Raw genomic sequence first — 9,179 nt, 5'->3', positions numbered from 1 at the left:
CCGGCTGGCCCATGGAGCTGGAAAGGGGATGTCGGAGGCTGACAAAAGGAAGATCAGATCAGGCACTGGAGAGAGGTGACAGGCCAAGGCAGCCACTGGATTTGGTGCTTTTTTTGTGGGGGCGCAGACAGACATATTTATCTGTGGAACAGCAGAGCTCATTTGGAAGCAAGTTCCTTCCCCACATTCATTTCAAAAGATCTCCTGGGCCGAGCTCTGAACCGTCACCCGCAAAGAAACTAACAGTTCTACACATTGATAAGCGCAGGCTGGCTGTGCACAGGGGTGATTGGCTAGCGCCTACAAAGTCACTCATACCCCTCTGCCCAATTCCTGGATTACGAAAAATCATACTCAGGTCCAGCCCAAGATGTTTTGCTCTCTGAGGCGAACAACAAAATGGCAAACACCCCATTTCCAAGAGTGCCGTGCTATTTCTATTGTAATTACTGGTATGTTTCGAACAAGTTTTATATATGTATATAGTTTTAATTCTATCAAGGGTTGATTGTATTTTAATGATTGTCTTTCCTGTGTTTTTAGTGGTTCTTGTTTTTATCTGTAAGAAGCTTCGAGTCCTTTGAGGGGAAAAGGTGGGGTTTAAATAGATTAATAATAATAATAAGTATTATACTTATAATAATAAGTATAATAATAATAATAAGGTCAGAAGCTGAGCAGATTAGTTGCTACTTCAGCACTGGCAAAGGGATAGCATTCTCAACTGCAATGACATTGGAGGTGGCTGACTTTGCCATTCTAGGCTTTCAAAAAAGGAAGAAAAATAAATGCAAAAACAGATTAACATGCATATTGTACTCAATTTTTATTTTTTAAGAAGGCAGGGAGCCTACATGGAGCATCTGGGGAGGGATAAGACTGACAGGGGAGCTATTATTTGATTCACAAATTTTCAATCTTGTGAGTTGTGAAACCCAGAGAGACCTGGCCTCCTATCATGGATAGAGAACCTGCCCCTGCAAGAGTCTCTACCCTTCATAAATCAATCCACCTTGGGTTTTTATCGTGATCTGGGCTCCTGTAACAACCCAGCAACCACTGAAAAGCTTCTACAAAATGTTAGGCCTCGGACATGTGTTTTCATGGTGGTGAGGAATTGCTCCATAGCCCTCCGACTCACCTTGGAAGACAAGGCTGGTGGAGAGAAACCATAGAGGTGATAAGGTTCTAGGGGCAACCAGCCTTCTTCACTTCCTGTTCTCATTCAAAAGCTGCCATTCTGGGGGCCAGGAGGACATCTCTATGGCACAACCCCTAGCGTTTGCCACCCATTCTGGAAACCAGAAGTGCAGATCAAGCACCTCCTCCTGGTATGTGTTTGCCATCCAAATTGAAACAGAAAGTATCGATCCATCTCCTTGGAAGCCAAGTGCTCCCCTGCTGTCTTCAGCTCCATCCTCGCAGCAGCCCCTATAAAAGGAACCAGGAGGAACTTCAGAGCAGGTTGGCACGTGCAACACGCGAAGGACAAGATGGCGGCTCTCCACCACCACCTTCCAGCCAGACTGGCAGCTGAAATCTACTTAGGTGCTGGAAATAGGACAGGGCCTTTCGCTGCTCCTCAGGCCTGTGCTCCAGTTTAAGAGCTGCAGGGAAGGCCACAGGGCACTCACAGCTGGTCCACTCCCTACCCCTACCTGAGGAGACAGCCTCATTATGCCTACTGCCAGGGCTGGCCTTGCAGAGTGCTAAGAAAGTCGAGGAGAGGCACACAGTCCTGAAGGCCTGGGAACAAACTAGAAGCCTGCCACCTTCCTAGCAGCATGAGAAGAGCTCTGTAGGATCAGGCCACTGGCCCATCTAGTCCAGCATCCTGTTCTCACAGTGGCCAACCAGATGTTTGCAGGAAACCAGAGAGCCAGTGTGGTGTAGTGGTTAAGAGCGGTAGTCTCGTAATCTGGTGAACCTGGTTCGCTTCCCCGCTCCTCCACATGCAGCTGCTGGGTGACCTTGGGCTGGTCACACTTCTCTGAAGTCTCTCAGCCCCGCTCACCTCACAGAGTGTTTGTTGTGGGGGAGGAAGGGAAAGGAGATGGTTAGCTGCTTTGAGACTCCTTCGGGTAGTGATAAAGTGGGTTATCAAATCCAAGCTCCTCCTCCTCTTCCCCCTTCTCCTCCTCCTCCTCCTCCTCCTCCTCCTCCTCCTCCTCCTCCTCCTCTTCTTCTTCTTCTTCTTCTTCTTCTTCTTCTTCTTCTTCTTCTTCTTCTTCTTCTCCAGCAACCAGGACCCAAGCACAAGAGGACTCTCCCCTTCTATGCCTTCCAGCAACCGATGTTCAGAAGAATTGCAGGTGGAGGCGCAGCCTAGCCATCATGGCTCCTACCCATCAATAGTCTAATCCTCTTTAAAAAAAATTATCAACAATTTCAACAAAATATTAAAACATATCATATTCATTATTCCCCCTTCCCCCACCTCCCCATCAAACCGCCCCCCGAGATTTCCCTCAGCTCCCCTCTCTGATTTCTCAATACATATTATTCTCTGCATATTGTAAAATTGTATAAATCCTTATACAGTATTATCTATCTACTATGTTAACAATCACGAAATTTGTCTGTGTTTATTCAAAACCTGCCAAGGAGGCCAATTCATTTTGTTGTCTTTTTAAGTAATTTGGGAAAAAGTTCCCATTCTTCTTTAAATAATAATAATAATAATAATAATAATAATAATAATAATAATAATAAATTTTATTTATATCCCGCCCTCCTCAGCCGAAGTCGGGCTCAGGGGGGCTAAGTTTAAAGTCACAGTTGTCCTTATCTCGCAGTTTGTATGTCAGTTTATCCAGTTCTGCATAGTTCATCCATTTCTCTTGCCACTGTTCTTTTGTCAGGGTTTCCTCATTCTTCCATCCTTGTGCTATCAAGACTCTTGCTGCTGTTGTAGCATACATGAATAAGTTCTTTGTTTTCCTTGGCAGGTCTTCTCCTACAATCCCTAACAAAAATGCTTCTGGGTTGTTGTTTTTTGGAAATGTCATTTTAAACATTTTCTTCAATTCATTATAAATCATAGCCTAATCCTCTTTTAAAGCCATCCCAGTTGGTGGCCAAGCGCCATGGATTAACTATGCGTCTCATCAAGGTGGACTTTCTTTTATCTGTCTGGAACCTTCCATTATTCAGCTTCGTGGGATGTCCCCAACCTCTAGTGTTATGAGAGAGTGAGAAAACCTTTTCTCCATCCCCATTCTCCATGCCATGCCATGCACCACCTTTATAAACTTCTATCATGTTTGCCTCTCACTTTTTCTCTAAACTAAAAAGTTCTGAATACTGCAACATTTATGATAAATTAACAGGAAGGATTCAAAACCTGCAGGACCAGAGATTCTTAGAAGACTGGAGTAAATACAGGGACGCGGGTGGCGCTGTGGGTAAAACCTCAGTGCCTAGGACTTGCCGATCGTAAGGTCCCTGCGATGGACGGGGTGAGCTCCCGTCGTTCGGTCCTAGCTCCTGCCCACCTAGCAGTTCGAAAGCACCCCTAAGTGCAAGTAGATAAATAGGTACCGCTTTATAGCGGGAAGGTAAACGGCGTTTCCGTGTGCGGCGCTGGTGCTGGCTCACCAGTGCGGCTTCGTCACGCTGGCCACGTGACCTGGAAGTGTCTTCGGACAGCGCTGGCTCCCGGCCTCTTAAGCGAGATGAGCACGCAACCCCAGAGTCGGTCACGACTGGCCCATACAGGCAGGAGTACCTTTACCTTTACCTTACCTCGGGTTACAGACACTTCAGGTTACATACGCTTCAGGTTACAGACTCTGCTAACCCAGAAATAGTACCTCAGGTTAAGAACTTTGCTTCAGGATGAGAACAGAAATCGCATGGCAGCAGCAGGAGGCCCCATTAGCTAAAGTGGTGCTTCAGGTTAAGAACAGTTGCAGGTTAAGAACGGACCTCTGGAACACATTAAGTACTTAACCTGAGGTATCACTGTATATGAATTATTTGAAAAGTAACTGTGATGAACAGATCACACTTGTAGGACTGCAAGAAGTTTTGTAAAGTAGATTATTTGAAATATTACATGAAAGACTATGAAAAGAATTATTAGTTAAGGAGAATTAAAAGTAATAGGAAATTAAGAAATGCAGAAGTATGTTAAAAAACGGGAAATCATCCGAGGTGTTGATGGAAGTCAAAATATTGTATGGGATGTGAAGATATGTTGTATGACTGTTGGAACTGATATGTTAAAAAATCAATTAAAGTGTGTGTGTGTGTGTGTGTGTGTGTGTGTGTGTGTGTGTATGAATACTGCAACATTTCCTGATAGGAGAATCGCTCCATGCCGTTGATTTTGGTTGCTCTGTTCCAAACCTTTTCCAGACCTACAACTGGGGCTTTTGTCCCCCAGCCAGGACATGCTGGAACTCAGTTCCGACACACCTCAGATGGGCGCCATTGCCATTACAAGAGAACAAGGGAGGAGTTGTTGGTGAGTTCTGGCACCTCTTTTCTAGAGAAAATAGCACATCCTTTTTGAGGTGAGGCAACAAGAGCAGGACACAGTATTCCAAATTCGGTTGCATTTCTTAAACCCTTAGCAGCAAAACAATATGCTTGAAGCTGCACAGTTGATGCCTGATGAAACCTCAGGAACAAGAGCAGCCGCAAAAAGCATGCAATTTTTCTCATTGATTCCACTCACAGAATGAACATTTCATGATGCAGAATTCGGTGCGGAGCGTTGGCCCCTTAAAGCGTGCAGCCCTGGGTTTAAGCATGGTCTGGCTTAATTGGATTAACTCTGCTTTGCTCAAAGGGACACAAACCCCTTAATTTTCAAGAGAGCCACAGAGAGGGAGGCACTCGACCCCCTACTCAGTTCTGCGGCGTCCGTGTAATTATCTCCCCCTGCACCCGCGATTTAATTGGCCCGTGGCCATTCCAGCACGTGCATCTCCTTGAAAGCGCCTCCCTCCTTTTGCAAAACTGACGACAGTTTTGGGGAAGAAGTGGAAGCGTTGAGCAAGGTGCGTTTCCTTGCAGGCGAGTCTTCCCCGGGAAGTTTGCGAGGTTTTCAGTGGGCAAGGATACTGAGCCTCCTGAACTTTAAGTACAGCTGTACCCGAGGCCCGTCTGCCTGGCAGCAGGTGGGCGTGTGCAAACGCCATTCCTGCTGGGATACAGCCAGCTGTTCCTAGAAATGAATCTCGAGTAAATTAGCAAACACCACACAAACCTGTCATTTGAATCATTCTTGATTACTTTAAATGCTGGGCTGCCTCCTAAAACCCCGGTTCCCCAGTGCCCAGCTCCTGTCTGTCTGCATTTCCGTTTAAGCCCAGGCTCCCTTATTTAGACCTCAGGGCCTAGTTTCTACTTAATGCAGCGACAACCTTGGTTCTTCAGTGGAAAACGAGCTCGACAGTCGTGATTGGTTTGTTGGTATATTTATCTCCCGCCTTTCCTCTAAGAAGCATCCCCTCCTCACCTCATTTCATCCTCACGACAACCCTGTGAGGTAGTTTAGGCTGAGGGACAGCAGCTAGCCGAAAGCCATCCAGTGAGTTTTGTCACTGAGTAGCTTGGTCTTCCAGGTCTTGATCTGACAATACGGGAGGCAGCAGTTACAGGTTCAGCAATGATGTGATTCTACGCTAGTTTGGCTTATTATTATTTTATTTCTTGAATTTATATACTGCCCTATACCCGGAGGTCACAGGTGGTTCACAGAACAAGATCAACATAAAAACCACACACACACACACACACACACACACACACACACACATTAAAAACAACAACCCAATAACACCCTCCTCCCCCCAAAAAACAGCCACATTTTGAAAGGGCGTAGGATGTCAATCAAATCAACAAAAGGCCTGGTTTAAAAGGAATGTTTTTGGCAGGTGCCTAAAGGTGTATAGTCAAACCTTGGTTCTCGAATAGCTCTATTTTCGAACATTTTGGTTCCCGAACGCTGAAAACCCAGAAGTAAATGCTCCGGTTTTTGAACATTCCTCAGAAGCCAAACACAGCTTCCGCTTGAGTGGTGGCTGGCCCCGCCTCCGCAGGTGGCTAGCTCCACCCCTGGGTGCAGGGTATGCGTGCTGCCGCAGGCGCCCGATTGGCTTGCTCCGCCGCTGCTTGGACTTAGCCTGCTCTGCACACTGCAGCCGCAGTGGGGAAAGAGGCATGTGAGTGTGGCAACCCCGCACACCTCTTTCCTTGGCTCGGGCTGGCAGCGGCTCTGGCTGCCCTCTTGTTTGCTCTTCAAGATATGGCAACCCTATTTATACCAAGTCAGAGATTGGTCCATCTTGACCTGTACCGTCTACACCAGGCATAGGCAACCATGGCCCTCCAGATGTTTTGGGACTACAATTCCCATCATCCCTGACCATTGGTCCTGTTAGCTAGGGATGATGGGAGTTGTAGTCCCAAAGCATCAGGAGGGCCAAGTTTGCCTATGCCTGGTCTACACTGACTAGTAGTGGCTCTCTATGGTTTCAAGCTGAGATTGAGCCTGGGAGATTCTGCTTGATCTTCTACAATGATCTGTGGCCAATGGAAGGTTAGATATCCTAGCAGGTTGGTGCTATTGAAATGACTCTGGATAATAATGGTCTTGGCTTTTAATCACAGCAATAGGCAGGACATAGTACTCTTAAAAACGGCAAGCGTATTGTCGGTGGTCAACAAAAGAGGTTCAAAGACTCTCTCAAGACAAATCTAAAAAAAGGGTAGTATAAACACCGACAACTGAGAAACACTGGTCTGTGAGTGCTCCAGTTGGAGAACAGCCTTTCCCAAAGGTGTCATGGGCTTTGAAGACACTCAAACTCAGGATGAAAGGGAGAAACGTGCTAAGCGGAAGGCACACTTGGCAAACCCTCACTGTGGTCAACTCCCACCCGGAAACCAATGTCCCCACTGTGGAAGGACGTGTGGATCCAGAATTGGCCTCCACAGTCACTTTTAAAACTGTGTTTATGGAAGACAATCTTACTCGGCTACAAGTATCGCCAAAGAATAAAAGAAGAAGAAGCTGGACATAGTTAGTCTCAGATGGACATCTGTCCAATTACTGCTTGCTTAACTGTATTTGTGCCTAAATGAGCCTACAGAAAGGGTTTTTGTCAAATTCATGGAGGAAAGTTTTTTTCTTTTTAAAAAATGGCTATTAATATATGATAGCTAAGTGAAACCTCCCTGATAAGGGGCAACCTACCTTAAAGTGCAAGATGCTGGGGAAGAACAATAGAGGATGGCCCCAGAGAGACACCCAATTTGTCGCTTTTGGAATCAGAACAATAATCAGAATAATTTTATTATTTGTACCTTGCCCATGTGACTGGGCCATGTGACTTAGATGGGCCAATCCAGCAAAGTGCTTCTCACGTTGTCCATTTATTTTGTAGGCATTCCTATCGCGAAATGAAGCTTGAAGTCAGGTTTCCAGCAACGCCATAATAAAATTCAATCAGGATTGTTTCTGAGGATGCAGCGAGAAGACATATAGGGAGGCCTGGAATGATGCTTTTGTATAATAAGGGGAGTCAAAATAAGGAAGTTTGTACAGAAAGGCAGGCAGGCAAGAATTACACTTGATTAAAAGCTGAATTACTGCAGCAATTCGTCAAACGAATACAGGAATGTGATGCGGGGGTTATAAATGCAAAAAGAAAAGAAGAACAGAGGCTAAGAGGAGAATGAAGAGGAAGAGAGATCAGGGCAGAAAAGACAGGGTGGCTGGTAGATGCAGGGAAGAGTCTATTAAATTAAACATTAGGAGGCACAATATTAATAATAATGCTATAAATATGTATACTGCAAAGTCAACACCTTCCAAAAGGTCTGAGCCACCAGTTTCCCAGAGCCATAAACATCATTATTAGCTTAAATTTTCCTTCCAGTAGCACCTTAAAGACCAACTAAGTTAGTTCTTGGTATGAGTTGGTCTTTAAGGTGCTACTGGAAGGAATTTTTTTATTTTGACTATGGCAGACCAACACGGCTACCTATCTGTAGCTTAAATTTTGTGCAGAATGACACAGATTTCCATTTGGGAAGGGACAATCCCTGCTAAAAATAAATAAATGTGATTTTTTTTTTAACATGGACTTTTTTTTTCAGTTGGAAGACTCATTGGGAAAGAACTTTCCATGATGTAAAGTAAATACCTACCCATCATTTTCCGGTTGCATCTTGACCAGAAGAGAGTTTCAGGACAGAGTGACTTGCAATTGATGGATTGGTCGAGTCCCAGTATTTACAACGTGCTTTCCAGCCAATTAACTTTTAGACAGCCTGATAGGTCTGAACCGTGGGGTTGCCTTCATAAGCTTACTTCATATTATGTAAAATATTATTAATAACAGGCACCTCATGGTGAGGCTCAGATTTAATGGCGGTGTCAACCGATAAACCCCCAAACGACTTAGGAACAGGTTGTCTGAAGGAGCGCCTTTCTCCCTGTTGCTCTCCAGTGTGAGGCCTGCACCAGAGTTCTTCAGCCTTGGCTCTCCAGATGTTTCTAGACTATAACTCCCATCATCCCCACTTGGTTAGGCAATTGTCAGGGATGATGGAAGTTGGAGTCCAACAACATCAGGGCACCCAAGGCTGAAGGAGCTCTGGTTCAGAATAGCTGATGAAACCCTCCTCATCATACCGCAGCTTTTGAAATTACAACTATCCATCTCTAGAGGGACGGTCTGTTTGGTGGTGGCCCCCGTACTATGAAACCAGTTTTCTTCTGAGCTGAGGTGAGCACCCACATTCATAGCATGGAGACATCATTAAAAACACACCTGGATCTCAGGTTATTATGATTTTAACTCCCCCCCCCATTTTTCAGTTGCATTCCCCGCCCCCCTGTATTAGATTTTTTTCAATAGTGGGGTGTGTGTATGGTTGTAAACGACCTAAAGACTTGCTATGGGAATTGGTACAGAAATGTTTTAAATAAAACAAATACAGTGGTACCTCTGGTTACGTACTTAATTTGTTCCGGAGGTCCGTTCTTAACCTGAAATTGTTCTTTACCTGAAGCACCACTTTAGCTAATGGGGCCTCCTGCTGCTGCCGCCGCGCCGCTGCTGCACGATTTCTGTTCTCATCCTGAAGCAAAGTTCTTAATCCGAGGTACTGTTTCTGGGTTAGCGGAGTCTGTAACCTGAAGTGTATGTAACCCGAGGTAC

General features: G+C 45.3%; 1 long non-coding RNA gene across 1 annotated transcript; it reads left to right on the top strand.

Moving 5' to 3' along the window:
* The first annotated feature begins 1,274 nt into the window (after positions 1 to 1,274).
* LOC310693141 lies at positions 1,275 to 8,912 on the top strand. Its single transcript, XR_014519003.1, has 3 exons — positions 1,275 to 1,331; positions 4,360 to 4,468; positions 8,113 to 8,912. It is a non-coding gene; the product is annotated as an uncharacterized lncRNA (long non-coding RNA).
* The last annotated feature ends 267 nt before the right edge of the window (positions 8,913 to 9,179 follow it).

Source organism: Podarcis liolepis (assembly GCF_965112155.1).
Source record: "Podarcis liolepis genome assembly, chromosome: 14".
In the NCBI taxonomy this organism is placed as follows: domain Eukaryota; kingdom Metazoa; phylum Chordata; class Lepidosauria; order Squamata; family Lacertidae; genus Podarcis; species Podarcis liolepis.
Note: the sequence above shows the minus strand (reverse complement) of the source record. Positions and strands in the feature narration are given on the sequence as shown.